Below are 17,940 nucleotides of genomic sequence, written 5' to 3' on the forward strand. Positions count from 1 at the left end.
AAGCCTGGATTTTCCTACCTGCAGCTCATTAATCAGATAACCTACCACTGTGTCAATCACTGACTGTTATAGGACGTGAAATTTAAGCAATTATCAATAATTAGAAGGCTGGTCTGAATGGCTATAGGTACCAGTATTGGGTGATAAAATTGTGCACCCAAGCCCAGCTAACACATTGGTTGACGTTACTCTGTCGCAATTCAATCATGGATATTTATTCATTCAAAAGGGAATGTTGAAAATGAACAATATCATTTTGAAACATTTAATTCTAGGTGAATTCATTCGGCGTATTATGTAATTTCAAGTATAACTTGGTTTGAGCCTTTATATGATTTCGTTTTTACAAACAATAAAATGACAACAAGTCGTGTTTGAGTCTTGGTTAAAAGTATGAGTTTTTGCAAAAATGGTGATGAAAATTCAAGCAAAGTGTGAATTTGATGTTGGTGTCTGCGTGAATTTCTTTAATTAAGTGGATATCAAGCTATGCAGAAGTTGAATGCAGAAATCGTTCAGGAAACGAGAGAAACATCTTCTTGAACAGCGCAGCTGCTGATCCGCGATACGGCTGGGCTGGTTTTTGGACAGAGCTGCCCTTGAAGCTGCCAGTAGGACATTCAGGTGGGTGAATGCAATAAAATTCGCCTCCATCTGTGCTTAATTGAGTTAAACGATGTGCTTTGCGAAATATTTCCTAAAACACTTTATTTTCATCATCCACTAGAACCCCTTACCGTATAATTTCATTTTTACAAATATGACCCCATATATAATCTCGCATTTAAGATTACATTGAAGTCGCAACAAGCGCATTTGAAGTTGTTGAAGAATGTCAACTTGAAGTTGCATAATTGTTAACGTAAAATTAAAGTTACTAATGCTGCCAAATGAAATCCGATAAAATTGTGGGATTCTTAAACGATTTCACCTAATCTGGTATTTCACGTTATATAATTCTAACTTAATTTGTCCAATAATATAACTTTAGATCTACATCCCTATACGACTACTGGTTTGCTGGGAATGCACAAATTCAAACCACCCGCTCTCCTGGCAAGGAGCGAAAGTGTGCTTGCGGTACATAAACATGGTAGCACCGCTCGCTCGCTCGCTCTAATCGCCTGCGGGATCGTCCCGAGCAAAGACATTATAAATTTCCACCCATTTTCAGATCACTACAGGTTTCAACCGTCATTATTGTTGCCTGCCCTATCCAGTAGTGTCAAAGTGGCCAACAACACGGTGTGGAGTGCGGGAAATCTGACCACCTGGATAAGTTCCACCGCACCAGTGACCGCTTCGAAGGAACGCTGTGTATTTATCGCCTCCGAAGGTTCAATCGGCCAGAGTTGGGGAATCCACCATTGAATATCGATTTCCATTATGGATCAACCGTACCGGCGCGCGGGCGACTCGCAGGCTTCCGTATAATGCAATTTATGTGACAGAGCAGGAGCAGTCCCAAGTAGCAGAAGATCGGTTGAATGAACGACCGCACCGACCATGCGTCGTTGTCGTCACCGCCGTCGTCTATAACAATAATAATAGTACGGCGATCTTTGGCGGCTGATAAAACCTCCTTACACGTACAGATCGTAAAGCAATTTGTATTGAAGGGCCCATAAATGGAGCGACAGAGGAAAAATGTGAGACCGACGATTGCCGTCCCACTATCCTCTGCTTGGAACTGAAAGGAGTTGCTACTGTTACCACACGGTTTCGTGGCTACCGGTGGATGCTCTCTATACAAGGTGGTGGTAGATTATAGTCCATAAGGTTCAATAATAGAGCATTTCTTTGGTAGCTTGCGGAAAATGGTCCTGGAAAAGTGACATGAGCTGATCTGCTTGATTAGGGATGGCAGTTCCCTTGGTGAGTTCGTGTGGAATCGTAGGGAATAGATGACGTGGGTGCCATAATTCCAATTTTGACTTTGTCATGACTAGAACATAACATCGATTTTTTAACTGTGCCTTACAAAAAAATGTACTTCCTTTTCAAAATATGGAAACGAATATTACAACACCTTGAAAAGCTCGGCATCAACTAATCATTAGTGTGGGACACGCTTGTATGGAAAAAATAAATCCTCGCTCCAGTCGACTTTTTCGATCCCGTTTAGGTCCCATATGAACTGTGCAAAATTTCAGCGCAATCGGTGAAACTATAATTTAGCGCAAGAGGTTCAAAGTTTGCATGGGATTTACTATGGGAAAAGTTACACTTTCAAACAAAAAATCCCAGAGGTCGCCCTTTGTCTTCTTAATTCAAATCGATCAATGTTTCTTGTAGAAAAATTATTTATGAAACTTTCCTTCGAAGACCGCAAAACGATTGGATGCTTGTGGAAAAAGTTATTGATTTATTTCCGATTAGTGATCCAACGAACGGCTTTTTGTTTTGTTTTATCAGCAGCACTGCTGCTGCCGTTGTTGCTTGGGGTGGCGGGCGGCATCACCACCCCCAGAAACAGCAGCAGCCAAGGCAGCAGCTGCAGTGCTGCTGATAAAACAAAACAAAAAGCCGTTCGTTGGATCACTAATCGGAAATAAATCAATAACTTTTTCCACAAGCATCCAATCGTTTTGCGGTCTTCGAAGGAAAGTTTCATAAATGATTTTTCTACAAGAAGCATTGATCGATTTGAATTAAGGAGGCAAAGGGCGACCTCTGGGATTTTTAATTTGAAAGTGTGACTTTTCCCATAGTAAATCCTATGAAAACTTTGAACCGCTTGCGCTAAATTATAGTTTCACCGTTTGCGCTGAAATTTTGCACAATTTATATGGGACCTAAGTGGAATCGAAAAAGTCGACTGGAGCGAGAATTTGATGTTTGTCCCATACTACTAATCATGTGGTAACGTTAAAATCATCATGTTTTTGACTGCAGATTCTTCTGAAGATCGCCGAAGGTACGATTTCCAATCCAATAATGATGTGTATCTCACTAATCACATTGTTGTCAACCGTAAGTTAGGATCCTAGGTAGGGTGCCTGTACCAGTTATCGCCCTACCTAAGAAAAACTATTTCTACAAAAATAAGAAGAAGACTGACGAATGTAAACAATAAGTCAAATGATTGATTAGTTTTCATACTTTACAGGAAAAATAAAGAAACGGAGCCAAAATTACTTTTAGTATTTATTACGGCGTGTGCCAATGATAGGAATTCTGTACCAGTTATGGACACATTTGTTAATTTGGGTTCCACTTCGCCTTATTTACATGCATTCTATATGGGAGTTGCCATAACTGGTACACTATGGCGAAATAGGGTGCAAGGAGGCCGAAAAGTTAAGGAAAATGATTTATTTCTACCATAATTTGAGCAAATTGTGAAGTTTGAATGATTGCAATCATCTTTTGTGATCGTGATCTGTTGTTGACGATTTTTTTCTTGTTGATTTGTATCTTTAAAGGTTGGAAATCAACTATGGCGAATTTGAGGTACTATAGCCATAACTAGTGCACTGAGCCTAGACGAACTCCTCCGCTTCTTAGACGAATCCTGGCGTGCTCAGATTCGTCTACCAGCATGTACCGTAGCATGTACGACACCGACTGTTGTCGAATAACCGGGGTAAACTTTTAATTCGACAAACTGGTCACCCTACACCATCATGCTCATTGAAATTTGGCAACTCTATTTTGTTGTTGTTGTTTTAAAAGACATTTACACCGTCTTCGACCAGAGGCCGCACAGACTGAACATTACTAACATTAGACAACGGACAACACATATAACACCCAGTGGCCCAGTGAAGAATTTTTCGTTTGGCGAAAAATTTTCCTCGACTGGAGCGGGAATCGAACCCACACTCCGAGGCTTACGAGACACCTAAACGACTGTCGCCGCTAGCTGCTCGGCCATGAAGCCCGGATTTCCGGATTAGTTATGAAACATAATTTCAACTAATATTGCGGTGACGCGAATGAAAATCTCGTTCTTTCTTAAATTGTTGCCATCATTAGATCATTCCGGTTGGTCTCCAGGCGGTTTTGGTGTTAAATAGCACCAACTCAGAACTTCCGAAATTAGCGGCTGCAAGAGGAGCTGCTGCGGGTGCGATTATAAGCGCAATATCAAATTTCAGTGCACATCGCTGTGACATTTGAACACTTTTTAATTCAACATGTGTCGAATAAGCAGAATACGAATTCAAAAGTGTCGTATTAAAACGTGTCGAACCAGCGGGGTAAGACGGTACTTAGTTTTTGCCTGTCCATAAACTACGTAGACTCTTAGGGGGGACGGAGGGTCTGGCCAAAGTCTACGCTCCATACAAATATCGAAAATTTTGTGTGAACAAAAGTCTACGAAGGAGGAGGAGGGGTTCTGAGATTGCCAAAAAAAAGTCTACGTAGATTATGGACAGCGCCTTTTTGACGCATTCTCCATCAGTCCTCATCTTTGCTGCTTCGCGTTCCAGTCGATTGTACAGCTTTGCCATCGTTCCAAATGTTCTGTCGATAATACCCATGTCGTCCGCAACTGGTTTTCGAGAGCTGTACACCGGATGTTGATCCCAGTTGGTTGGATTACTCTTTCCAGGGCGATGTTAAAGAATGGGCATGAAAGTGCGTCAGTTGCAGTTTCCACCGAGATCCGAATGAAATGGATTAGCCCAACCAAAACCCATACAGAGCTTTGAACAACGTGCTTGTTGTTTTGATCAGTCTAGTCAGTTTCTCAGGAAAGTCGTTTTCGTCCATGATTTTCATTAACTCTTTTGAATGCTGTCTTGAAGTGGATCAGGTGAAGCAGATATTCATGGCTTTTCTAGAAGATTTGCCTATAATGAAAATCTGGTCCGTTGCTGCCCGTCAGGCAATGAAGCTGGCTTAATAACTTGCAACAAACTGATTCGTTTAGGTGGCATAAATGGAAGATTATGCAGACAAAAACAGCTCACTATAGAGACAAATTGGGCGAATTTTATGGGATAGTAAACGTTGCCAAGGGTACCTAGTCTTAGCAACGGTAGCCAAGGACGTTTATGGGGCCGTGCAGGGGATCCCAGGGGGTTCCAAGGGAGTTCCAGTGGGTCTCAAGGGCGTTTCAGTGAGTTGCAGGGGCATTTTAGGAGGTCTCAAGGTGTCAGTGCAACTCAGAGGCTCTTCAAAGAGGTTCCAGGGTGTTTCAGCGGAGGTACCTGCAGGTCTCAAGAGCACTTCAGGAGGTACAGGCAGTGTTGAAAAGCGTCCTGGAAATACCGGAATTTCTTCCGATATTTTCTTGTCAGCATTAATATTTGTAACATATTTGTAGCACAAATATTAAAACGGCCAGGCCCACTGTGCAGACTAATGGTTTTGAATACAGTTCAAAAATTTACGGCAATCAGGTTATCCACTTATGAATAGCATGATTGACTCATGCTTTTGAATTCGATAATTGAAGAAACGGGGACAACCGTGCCAACCGTTTCATTTTTAGGGGAATGAGTTTTGTACGTTGAATCGGTGGGAGTGGCGTGGCTAATAAAGTTAATGCACACTCCATATCAGCGCAATTTCCTGGGATGGGACTGTGACATTTACATCGAGTGCCCTAGCCTAAGGCTTGAGCGTCTATACTCGCTCTCTGAAATGAAAAGAAAAGTACTCCTTACCCCCTTCATTTACAAGTTCAAGTTTAAAATGCATGGAAACATTAAAAAGTACAAGATTCTCGATTTCTACAAAATATATGTGGTGCGACTGCTACGCCATCCACTGGCAGCATTGTCAGCTCCCAGAGCTTGAGCTGCTATTTTAGAGAATATATTCTTCATGATCATTTTTCTAACATTTACATTCCTTCGAACTCTGAGCCACGCACTAATTACAGACATGAAGTTTTGTATCACTTAGACACTTCTTCATGCGTTTATTCCGAAATCATGGTAAATTTTGCAAATTATTCTTGCACTAGTCCATTATGGCCGAACGAATGAAAAATTCACTGCGCCGAAAAAATGTGACAGTAAGTTACAAACACAGCCGTCTGCTCGCGGAAAAACTACTACGATTCGAATCGATTCTAAGAAAGTTATTGCAAAAAAAAACCATTTTCAAAGGGCTGAAACGCAACATATCTTGAAAAGCAACAGAGTTGCCAACTTGACACCTTCGGTAAAGTTGCTCCAAACCACATTTTCTACAACTTTTGTAAAGACACAAACCTTGTATCTTGAAAAATTAAAACAATTATTTTTCTATCTTACTATTAGGGGGATTAATCATTTTTCCCAATAATTCAAAAAAAAGCTCCATAATATAGAGAAAAACTTTCTCGAAGACGCCATGACGCTAAACGTCATAGTTAAAAAGTTATTATTGACGATCTTGCGCCAAATACGACGCACAGGCAAACAAAATTGTCCCTCCACAAAATATGCACACCGGTTTCAGCATACATTGGTTGATGTCGCCGCTACAGTTTTCCAGTAACGAAGCGTTATTTTGGGGTGGTGTTTCGACTAATCGGTTTGTTTATGCACTGTTTCCTTTGTTGTTTGATGTGTGAACATTGTGCTGTCAAAGATTGAACATTTGCACGATCGTCGCGAAATCCTTGCAAAGCTCAATAATTACGCACGCTAAAATGACGAAATCAGCCACAGTGCAGCGTACTGGTGTGGTCAGGCAATTGCGGACCTTTGCCGCGCCAGAGCTCCCATACTCATGAGGAGTGAAATGAGTGACAGGTGGCGTTCGCGGTTGCCAAAGTCGCGCTCCAAGCCGAGATAAGAGCAAGTAAAAAGGCGATAACAGTCTCCAGAGATGCTGGAGAGGATCATCGAGGGCCTTTTTCAGCGTCAAGACTCTTGTTCTTGGCATCCTTTCGTAGGACTGCTAGAGAATAGAGCTGGCGATGATGAGAGGGTCACCAATGAGGAACTTGTTGGAATTGCAAAATTCTTAAACGGAAGAAAGGCCCCAGCTCTGAACGAAGCTCTGACCCTATCCATAAAAATAGTTTTCCGTCAGCACTTAGACCAATATTCTTGCTCGACATGTCGCGGAAGTAGCTCTTGAAGATCATTCTCAATGGACTGTTGACGCACACCGGGGATGTAGATGATGTCTTGGGGAACGGGAGGTCAGCTGTAGATGCTGGCTTGTTGGTTACAAAGCCCGCCGATATAGCTCACCAGTGTATGCCAGTGCGTTATTGTGCTGTAGTGATCCTCTGTAATGAACCGCACTCAGTTGTGCGGTTGGTTTGCTATTGCCGATGCGGCCACTTTTATTGTGGGATGCCATGTACGACGAAGTGTTGATGTTAAACTGCCGTGGGTGATAAAGTGATCATGGTCATCGTCAGCTTCGCTAACGATATTACGCTGGAGGTCTACGGTCGAATAAGTAGAGTCGACTACAGCCCACTTGATCGCGAGTGGATGGGCTCCAGAAAACTGAATTTGGTTCACCACAAAACTGAAATGGTGATTCAGGTTCATTCGGAACTGAGCTGTATTGGCGTTAGCATACTGGGTTGGATCCGAGCCCGCGACATGGCAAGAGGTTCCCACTAAAGCCCAGGGCAGGTGGAGGCCCCAATTCGGCAGGTCGTTCTGTGTGCTAGCTGATAAACACAAACACGTGCCCAAACCTCCTGAAGAGCAAAATCGCGGTCAAAGGTCACCCTGGAAACAAACGATACGCTAGCACAGTTCCTTTGGTGTTCTACTAGAAGAGTGTGTCATGATTATCTAGAGGTGGTCCCGAAGAGACGTCTGACATAGCGTCAATAGAAACGGTTCAGTTGGTTGGGGATAAACCCCTGTCTCTTTCATTTACTGTTAGGAGTGGTCCCTAACATAACACTAACAAAGGTTACTTTGCCATTTACAAACATGCTACATGCGCAATCATAGTGTGCAAGAGAGTTGATAAAATGTTTAAGTGACACAATTTGACTGGAAGAAATGAAAGGGATCCAAATCTTTCAATCAATAAAAAAAAACAATGGTAATATCACATCATTTTCGGTGCACATCATTCGCGTCGTAAAAATGATGTACAAATTACATCCATGCAGCAAATCAGCGATTGCAGTTTGAAAGTAGGTCTAGCAATCGCTGGAACCGCAGCGATAGACAAGTCATATATAAGTACAATATTGGCATGGATTCGTACACACATCAGATCAGTTTTTCTCTGACTGTCGTGCGCATCGGACGCAAGTTAGCACTGGGGAAAAGTTTAGTGTAGAGTAGTGTGTAGTAGTGAAGCGTTGTCGGCATGGCTCGCCGGCGCAAGAAGGCTGCTGACCAGTCGGGAAACCTCTCGGCTAACACCACAACCAGCACCCCGGAGGCGAGGGGGAAAAAGTGAAGAAGAAGCGAAACAACGACGAAGCGTCCATCGTTGAATCGCTGCTGTCCCAAAATCGGTACAGTACCGGTGGAACGGCGGTTAATGATAGCGATCTGGGCGACTTTGGCGAAGAGCCGGAAATCCCAACCCAACACCAAGGCAACTCCACCACGAACCAAGCTGCGAATCCACCCGCGGAAAAGATGAAGCTGCCCCCGCTGGTGGTCAAGAAAGTTCCGCTGGACAGACTCACCAGCAAAATCGCCGCGCTTGGTGTCGCAGCGGAATACAAACTCTCACGCATCGGGACGAAGGTGATGGTTTACATCAAGCCGGAGTACGACCGCGTCTGTCAGCTGCTGAAGAATTCCAAGGTGGAATTCTTTACCCACGACATCCCCGGCGAGAAGCCGTTCAAAGCGGTCATCAGAGGATTGGCCAACATCAACACCAACGAAATCGAGGAGGAGCTTCGAAGCCGGTACAAGCTGGCCCCGACGGCCGTACACCGGATCACGTGGAGGGACGAATCAACGAAAGCATACAAGGACTGTCTCTTCCTTGTCCATTTTCGGAAGGGAACGGTGACGCTGAACGCCCTCCAGGCAATTCGCACCATCCGCTCCATAATCATCTCGTGGGAGCGCTATCGGGGCGGACGACGAGATGTCACACACTGCCAACGATGCCTGAACTTTGGCCACGGCACTCGAAATTGCCACCTCCATCCACGGTGCAGTAACTGCGCCGACAAACACATCACGTCCGACTGCCCCCTGAGCGGAGCTGCGGCCGACGACGTGGCGGAATATAAGTGCGCAAACTGCGGTGAAGGTCATCAAGGCTCCGACAGGCGGTGCCCCAAGCGCGAGGAATTCAAACGGATTCGCAAGCAAGCTTCCTCATCAAACCAGCCAGGACGGAAGAAGGAGAAGGCCCCGTCTTCTGCGCAGAGGATTTCCCGCCACTGAATACTGGAAGAGCAAAAAGGATTGAGCTTGCTGACTTCGTCAGCAGGCGCAGCATCGATGTGGGGCTTATCTCGGAAACCCATCTCAAGTCAGGTGATAGTTTCTGGTTGCCTGACCACAACATCGTCCGGTTGGATCGCAGCAGCTCAAGGGGAGGGGGTGTTGCGATCATCGTCAGGAAAGGTATCAAATTCTCTGTACTACCCCACGCCCGCACTTCTGTCATCGAGGCCGTCAGTGTGGAAGTGGAAACAACAAATGGTTGCATCCGATTTACAGCGGTCTACTGCCCTCGCCAGTGTGCCGCCAGCAACGGATTGCACGCTAAATTCAAGAAAGACCTGACAACGATCACCCGCACCAGTGCTCGTTTCATCGTTGGAGGAGATCTGAACGCCCGCCATGAAGCTTGGAGGAACTTTCGACGAAACCAGAAAGGCTAACTACCCAAGTAACCATGGAGCTGTATATGTAACATTAAATTCACTTTATAGTGTATTATATGGTATGCAATATAAAGTTGTTTTGTCGTATAGGCACCATTAAAGTAGGTTTTAAGTCGAAAGTGGCACTAATATTGTTGATATAAAGCATGCTTTACTGTAGACATTGCTAAAGTATATAAAAGGCTTGTGCCATATATAAGCTGTTTATCTACTAAAGCTAATGTGATGACACCATATAGAAAGTATATTTAAGGCAACTAAAAAAAATAGAATAACAATCTTCTTATACCATTTTTATCCAGCTCTCTTGTTCTGTTGAGTTTTTTTCGGGAATTGAACCTAGACTGCTGAGACTGAACCACGATGAAACCCGGACGCGCTAACGCTGTGTACTACGATTACCATGTTTTTTTTTTTTTTTTGGTTTTATTACCGACACTTTACACTACAGTGCATTCGTGTCAAAAGAAAAACAATTACAAATTATTCATTACACTTCACTTTTTTGTCCGATTACAATACTTTGCAATTAATTTGTCCTGCCGCTTTGAACGTTTACTGAACTTCAGCAACCACCCGTCGACGTCATCTCGCGCTGGGTCCGGGCCTGAGTCTGAATCTGTATCAGTGTCCACAGTAGTGTTCTTTGCTTCGCGTTCGTCACCGTTGTCGTCGTTGTTGGTCTCACACAGCGCATCACACCTATTTGGTGGAACTGTAGAGGCTTTTTTTCGTGGAGGAGAACGTACTTCGATTGAACTCAACTGGCAAGCGTTTTGTTTCGGTTGTTGTTGGCTAGAGGTGCATTGTTCCTTTTCGATTGTGAGATCCATCTTCGTTGCGTTGTCAGCTTCATCGTATGTAGGTTGGCGTTTTCGTTGGTCTGCTTGTAGATCGCATGGTTGGGTCACCGCTTGGATGTTTTGTTTTTCTTTTGCTGCAGCTTCCGAGCATTTTTGATTTGGATGTGCCTTCCTTTCACACTGCCGACAGGTTGGTATTTGTGAGCGGTATGACACAGTAGTGAGTTGGTTCTGGATTTTGATGAACGACGGTATGTGCGTGTTGAGTTCAATTCGCACCACACGAACACCGTTTGGGATTCCCACGAAGAATTTTTTCCACAATTCGCGTGCGACTGAAACAACCCTCCCGTATTCCTTCATGTGTTCGGCAACAACTGCATTAGGAATCCCTGGCGGCAGATCGTGGATGCGAACGTTTACAGCCGTGTCTTCCATGTATATCGGGATGTTGAAATTTTTGTTCCCCGCGGACATGGAATGCTTGAGGTGATGGGAAGCAACCAAATGTTCGGCTGCTTCTAAACTGCGCATTTCGATGAACGCACAGTTGCGAATTGTATGCAGTTGAAGATTTTTGATGGCAGCCATCTCAATCTTAAGTTCATTGCACAGGAACTTTTCAACGATTCCTGCATTTGGCCGTACTGGAAGCACACTGAAGTCTATAACTATTGTATTTTTTCGTATAGTAGCCATTGCAGATAACAGCGACACCGAAAGATTGCTCTACAGCAACAAGCTGACCGAACCTGTCGAGTGCTAGCTGACAACTGAGCTACCATGTATTTGCACATGGAAAAATATGCAATATAAAGTAAGGTATACTCAGCTCGTGCCTTGTTGAGTTGTGTTTGCAGCAGCTCCAAAAAGTTGTGCTAGAATGCCATTAGTTATCTTACCCGCCCAAATTCATCCCATTCGAAAACAAGTGATTACGGAACCGATTGAGTCTGTTCTTGATGTTTTCATACGTGCTCACTTCTTACAAACAAAAACAATAATAATGAACAATACAAACCGCGCTTCAATCCTTTATTTTGGGTATAATGTAATCGGGAGTACTATGCTTAATGAGGAAACCAGAAGAAATCGAAAAACCATACATAACAAATTTTCATACAGCAATTTCTGAGCATAATCATCTGAGTGCGACGCAGCAATCCATGAAAACTTGGGTTTGGTTTTCTTTTTTTTAATGGTTCTGTTTCTTGAAGTATTTTTCGTTTTTTTTTCGAACTGATGGTTTTTCTATTTACAACGATGCAAGCTTTAATAAATGCATATATGAAGTTATAAATGCTTGCATGATTGGATGTCATAAAACTTTTAGCATGGCAATGCAATGATGCATTAAACAATGGCTATACAGAACTATATTAATCTGTCAAAAATCCATAATGCTTCAATGCATTCATAATGTAGATTAAACGCTTCATTACTTGACAGATGTAGAATAAAAGTTATCTTGCATTAGCCAATCTATAATACGACTGAATTAATGTAATGATATAATGCTTGTGGTTACTTGGGTACTCTTCGATCATGCCCAGCTCGGACAGTACACGGTACAGTTCCCGGACGAACCGACGTTCACATCTCCGGCGGGTAACCCCTCCACATTGGACATCTTCCTGACCAACATCAGCCTTTGCAAACCGGTGGCTCATAATGAACTCAGCTCCGACCACCAACCGGTGGTGACCGAACTCGACGTCAACATGGGCCCCACGCCGCAATGCCTTCGTAAGGACTACCACCACGTGAACTGGGCCCAGTACTCACGAATGGTGGACCGAAACATCGAGGTGAACCCGCTGCTGAACACCGTAGAAGATATCGACCGAGCGCTGGAGGGACTCCAACATGCCATAGCAGTGGCAGACGAGGCATGCGTGCGACGAGTTCCTGTGCGGGGTAAGTTTGTTGCCATTGATTCCCACACACAATTATTGATTCGACTGCGTAATTCCAGAGAACTGGGGATTTAGCTCGGAAAAGCGAAGTAGCCAATCTGAATAAACAGATTGCTTCCAGAATGGACCTAATCCGAAACGAAAGTTTTGGGCGCTCCATTCAGAAACTGGATGACCGCTCTAGGCCATTCTGGAAGGTGGCCAAAGTCTTAAAAACTCATCCTAAGCCTGTTCCACCTCTGAAGGTCGACGACTCTCTTCTGATTACTGATTACTGAAGGCAAATGCGATCGGCGATCACATCGCGTCATCGCATATGCTTGGCTCGAATATCCACAGTCCGCTCGAAAATCAGGTTAGTAAATGTGTCGAAACTCTTGAAAATTCTCCTTGTGCCGTTCCCCCGGAGGACAAAATCACTCCCGAACAGATTTGCTCGGCGCTGAAGCAAGGCAAAAACATGAAGGCCCCCGGGTTTGACGGGATCTTCAACTTGATCCTCAAACGATTGTCTAACAACGTCTACACACTGCTTAGCGCTATCTTCAACAGGTGCTTGGAATTGCACTATTTCCCAAGCATCTGGAAGGTAGCCAAAGGAATTCCAATCCGCAAACCCGGGAAAGACCCAACTTTGCCTTCCAGCTATAGACCAATTAGCCTTCTTTCAGCGCTGAGCAAGTTGTTCGAGAAGCTCATACTCAATCGGCTGCTCAACTTTGTGGAGGAACATAACCTGCTGCTTCCGGAACAATTCGGTTTCAGGAAAGGTCATTCCACAACACATCAACTAGTTCGCGTGATGAACACTATCCGAAGCAACAGAGCTGTATCCAAATCCACAGCCATGGCATTGTTGGATGTTGAAAAGGCATTCGACAATGTATGGCACGACGGGCTTGTGTACAAGCTCTGTTGCTTCAATATACCACTATATCTGACCCACATCATCCGCAACTACCTTCAACAAAGGTCGTTCAAGGTGTCGCTGAATGGCTGTTTGTCGAACGATTTCACCATCCCAGCTGGAGTGCCGCAGGGTAGCCTGCTCGGACCCATACTTTACAGTATCTACACATCCGACATCCCCAAGGGGCCTGCAACTCTAAACTCTCACTAGTATGCATAAATACTAGGAAATACTATCGGTTAAGCAAGCCGGTTGCTTTGATTCATCTTCATATATGAGACGAGCTTCGGCTGTCAAATGTGAGTGGATTTATTTGCCGGCTGACGAAAAGATACGGTGAAACATTTTTCAACTCTTTGTTTTCAAATTCAACTATTTTGAAAATATACATTAACCCTCGAGTAGTCGCGTCTTCGGCCACCCTCAGCGACACCACGCGTACGTTTTGTACCATAAGCGTGCTTTTTTCATGGTGCGTGTACTCAGTACACAACGCGACCACTCCCGGGTTAAAACATCGAAATATTGAACCACTGGGCAAAACATCGCGGAACAAAACCTGAGGTAAACCTCAAGTTAAATCACAGTAATGGTTTGTAGATGAACCAGTCGCGGACTAAAATACGAAGTTTTACAGCGCGCGGTTGTTAATTTCGCATAGGGCCATCTTTTATGATTTCAGATTGGGGTTGGCAACAGAATCGCGGCCGTTATTTATTGCTTTTTTATTTTCAAAAACTCAGTTCAAATAGTATAATCACTCATGGTTTTATAATGTATCTCAAATTCTTTAGCTAAAATGAAACAAGCACACAGGTTATTTTACAATTTATTACAATAAACATACTCTAGCTACTCTGAAAACTTATTAATGCGCATATGAAAAGTGGTAAAATACACAATGATTGTCTGCGTCCTCTTGGGTGAAAACTTTAACTAGCCTTGCTTCCACCTGCGGGGCTGCTTGTTACGTCTGCAACAATCTTGCAACTGCTGCTCTTCTGTTTATGTGAAGTCGAAGATTTTCTAGAAGAAATCGCAGATTTCTTCTCCACAATCGATTTCCCGCTTAGAACTCATCCAACAAATGTCGTTTGCCGATGCTCATATGAGTTTCCGCAACTCGGTTACGGTTCAAAAACCCGTGAGGTCCTTTGTGAGGTTTTCATTTTTTTTTTTCGCGAGATCAGGAAAAGAGTTCTTAGCACGGCCTTTCCTGCAGTTTGATTTCTGGCTCAACTGATGCAGCTGATAGAATGAAAAATCAATTAATTACTCTTTCAGAAATCGATCGTTGAAATATCTGTCACTGACCTTGGCGTTTGCTGGTGACTTCATCCGGAAACTCCTTTGAATTTCTTCCTAGAATTTAACCTCACGAAACCCAATTGACAGCGAAACCATCTGTTGATTTTTTTTGTACAGACGTTGCTATGGACGCAAGGCATACTACGCAAAATTCAAAAATACTAGAAATACTACTGGGATACTTGAGCGAGAAATACTACAAAGTTTAGAGTTGCAGGCCCCTTGGACATCCCTGAACTGGGAGATGGCTGCGTGTTTTTCCATTTTGCGGATGACACTGCATTAGCCGTCAAAGGAAGAACACCTCGTGAAATAACCAACAAGCTTCAGCGATGCCTTGATGCCTTTGTTGATTACGCTACCATCTGGAAGATCAAAATCAATGCCGCGAAAACGCAGGCAATCATGTTCCTCCACAGGCAGTCCCCGAAGCTGAAACCTCCACCAAACTGCACTGTGATCATGAACGGCACAAGGGTTGAATGGTCCGCTGAGGTAATATACTTGGGATTGTTGTTCGACGAAAAACTCCTTTTCCGCTCGCACGTTGAGAAGACCCTGGTCAAATGCTCTGCATTGATCAGAAGCCTTTATCCGCTGATCTGCCGTAGATCCCGTCTCTCGAGAACCAATAAACTGGCGGTGTTCAAACAAATCATTGCCCCTGTAATTTATTACGCAGCTCAGGTGTGGGATCAATGCGCACAAACGCATAGAAATAAGCTCCAGGTAGCTCAGAATATGGCGATCAGAATGATCCTTGACCGTCCTTATGACACCAGGATCACTGATCTTCATGAGGAAGCAAATGTGCTAAAAATAGATATTAAAATACAAGATATCAGAAACAAGTTCGCAAAAAATATGGCACATCTGAACATGCTTTGATTAGCAGTTTGTATATAGTAGGTTAGGTGTAAATAGTAGATTAGGTTAAGGTTGTATATAGTAGATTTAAGATTACAAACAAACCAAATCCACCATGTGGAGAAAAACATAAACACATAGACCAAGGTGTAAACATGTAAACATATTAAACACAAAAAGGAACCAAAGATGAAAAGAAAACATTCTGTATCACTTAGACTGAACCATATGTAAAACCAATACAAAAGAGATAAATAAAGATACATTTCAATCAAAAATGGATTCGTACACTGATCTGCTATTGAGGCATATCCCTTACCTCTTGGTTATTGCACCGAGTCAGAAAGTAGATGATAAATCAGGCCAAACATTTCAATAGGTCCTATCTGCATTTGAGAGGCTCTCATTGTTCACTTTCAATTATTGCAATGTAATGGTACACTTTTCAACTATTTGTGCAGTACAAATCAAAAGACGATTGTTTTGACCAACGTTCAATGCAAGGAGATAATCAGAATACAAATAAACAGCTGAAAAATTAACGAATGAGAGGGGAAACCAAAGAGAGCCTCTCTTCTGCAGATAGGACCTTTAGACATGTTTGGCCTGAAATATGATATTGCTCCTAAGTATCTGCTGGAATAGGTTTGTTGACATTCGCTGGTGTCAACCAGGGTGTACATGGTGTGTGTGATAAATATTGGAAAACGATGTAACTGAATGAAATTACGTTCGAAAATGGATACATTGCCAGAAACAAGGCGCCTGGATATTTCAAAATTATTTGTAAAATTATTTGTTTGGTTTAACGTTTGTAAACATTTATGAGCAACTCCTCACATCAATTGATTATACACACGTGTTAAGCCCTGCATAAAAAAACCCATCCAATTCAATAATCGACTCTTCCTTTGCGTCAAAAAATGATTCATAAATTTCACTCGAGACCCCCCTCGAGCATACGAGCAGAAAATGAGAATGAATGGCCACCGGCCAGTAGCCGCAAAACGGCACTCCACAACGACGAAAGCAAATCCAGGTCCAGGACCCACCTGAAGAAAGTTGAAAAGAGCACCTAAAATATTGCACTAATTATGTTGCTCGAACGAATGTTAACTTATGTGTACAAGTGTACACGTAACTCGCCAGGGCAGGGCGCCCGGACCCAAAACCTCCAACAACGTTCCCGAGCAGATTGAACGCCCCGAAGGGTGGACCCATATCTCTTGGCAGCGATGAAGTATTTATGACATGCAGCAACGTCGATCGCTAATGAAGGTTCGCAATTAAGATCAAACATTGAGGTTAATTTGTTTGGATGTGCAAGGATTCACCGAACTGCAGCGGGGGTCGTCAGCGTCATAAATTGGTCCCTTCCTGAATTACGACCTGATGCGCCGTGGGGTCAGGCTACCGGCAGCGGCCTCGCATTGCATAATGAACTTTGCAGGGGGTTTACTGCGCCTGAGATGTTTGTATAAATCAAGCCAGAAATTTACGATTCCTCAATCAGCCACCGCTTGTCGAAACAATGTTGGCCAGAGGGGAATCTCATCATTAACTTTAAACGGTTTGGCCGTGTGTAGCGCCTCATCGACTACCGCAAATCAACACCTCGCAGGTTTCCCATGACTGCAAATTAGCATCCGAGAGCCTAGACGACAATTTCAGTAGCTCGTTTGCCACCAACCAAACCACTCACCGAAGAGCGCGTGAGACATCAATTAGTCAAACAAGAGCGCGTAGGAAGTCGTCAAGTCACGCAGCACCAGTTGACGGCGGAGTTGATCTGTTTGGGAATGTCCAACCACTCACTTTGCGTGCTCTCTCGCTGCTGGTCGCTGCTGATTGATGGATAATTAACGAAAAGCAAACTGCGAAGCCGAGAGCACTCTTGAAGCCACCTCTGCTCTGTGTGCACTTCACATCTTCTGACTGACGAACCTGGGATATTCGGTTCGTGCTGACTGCAGCAACCGAAAAGGGAGTTGCCCCGGATTGATTTCAAATCGATCATTCCCGGTTGACTGAAGGTTGCGCGGCTGGAGTTGAAATTGAGAAGAAACGGATGGTGACTGGTGGTGGCGGTCGATGATTGAAATGGATATGAGAGACTTCAATGCTGCTGGAAGTGAGGAACTGGAGCTTGGTCCGTTTGGGGTTGATGAAAAAACGACAGGACTATTGGTATGCATGTGTAGCTGTCGAAAGGAAGCGCAGGGTTAATTTATATGTTAATTCTTTTGGCGCCTTGTCGTTGAAGATTGAAATTAATTGATATGACGGATGGGTTTCAATTTAAATTTGCCTGTACGTGAGTGTTGGGTGAACTAGTGGCATTTAGAGATGTCAATACGAATTTAGAAAAGTCACGTTTGTGAGCATAAGCAAAAGGATAGCACTACACAA

General features: G+C 43.7%; 1 protein-coding gene across 1 annotated transcript in view; it reads right to left on the reverse strand.

Moving 5' to 3' along the window:
- Positions 1-17,940, reverse strand: part of LOC109406508 (protein embryonic gonad) — a 476,613-nt gene that overhangs the window by 204,182 nt on the left and 254,491 nt on the right. The window lies entirely within an intron of this gene.

This window comes from Aedes albopictus, chromosome 3 (genome assembly GCF_035046485.1).
Source record: "Aedes albopictus strain Foshan chromosome 3, AalbF5, whole genome shotgun sequence".
Classification (NCBI taxonomy): domain Eukaryota; kingdom Metazoa; phylum Arthropoda; class Insecta; order Diptera; family Culicidae; genus Aedes; species Aedes albopictus.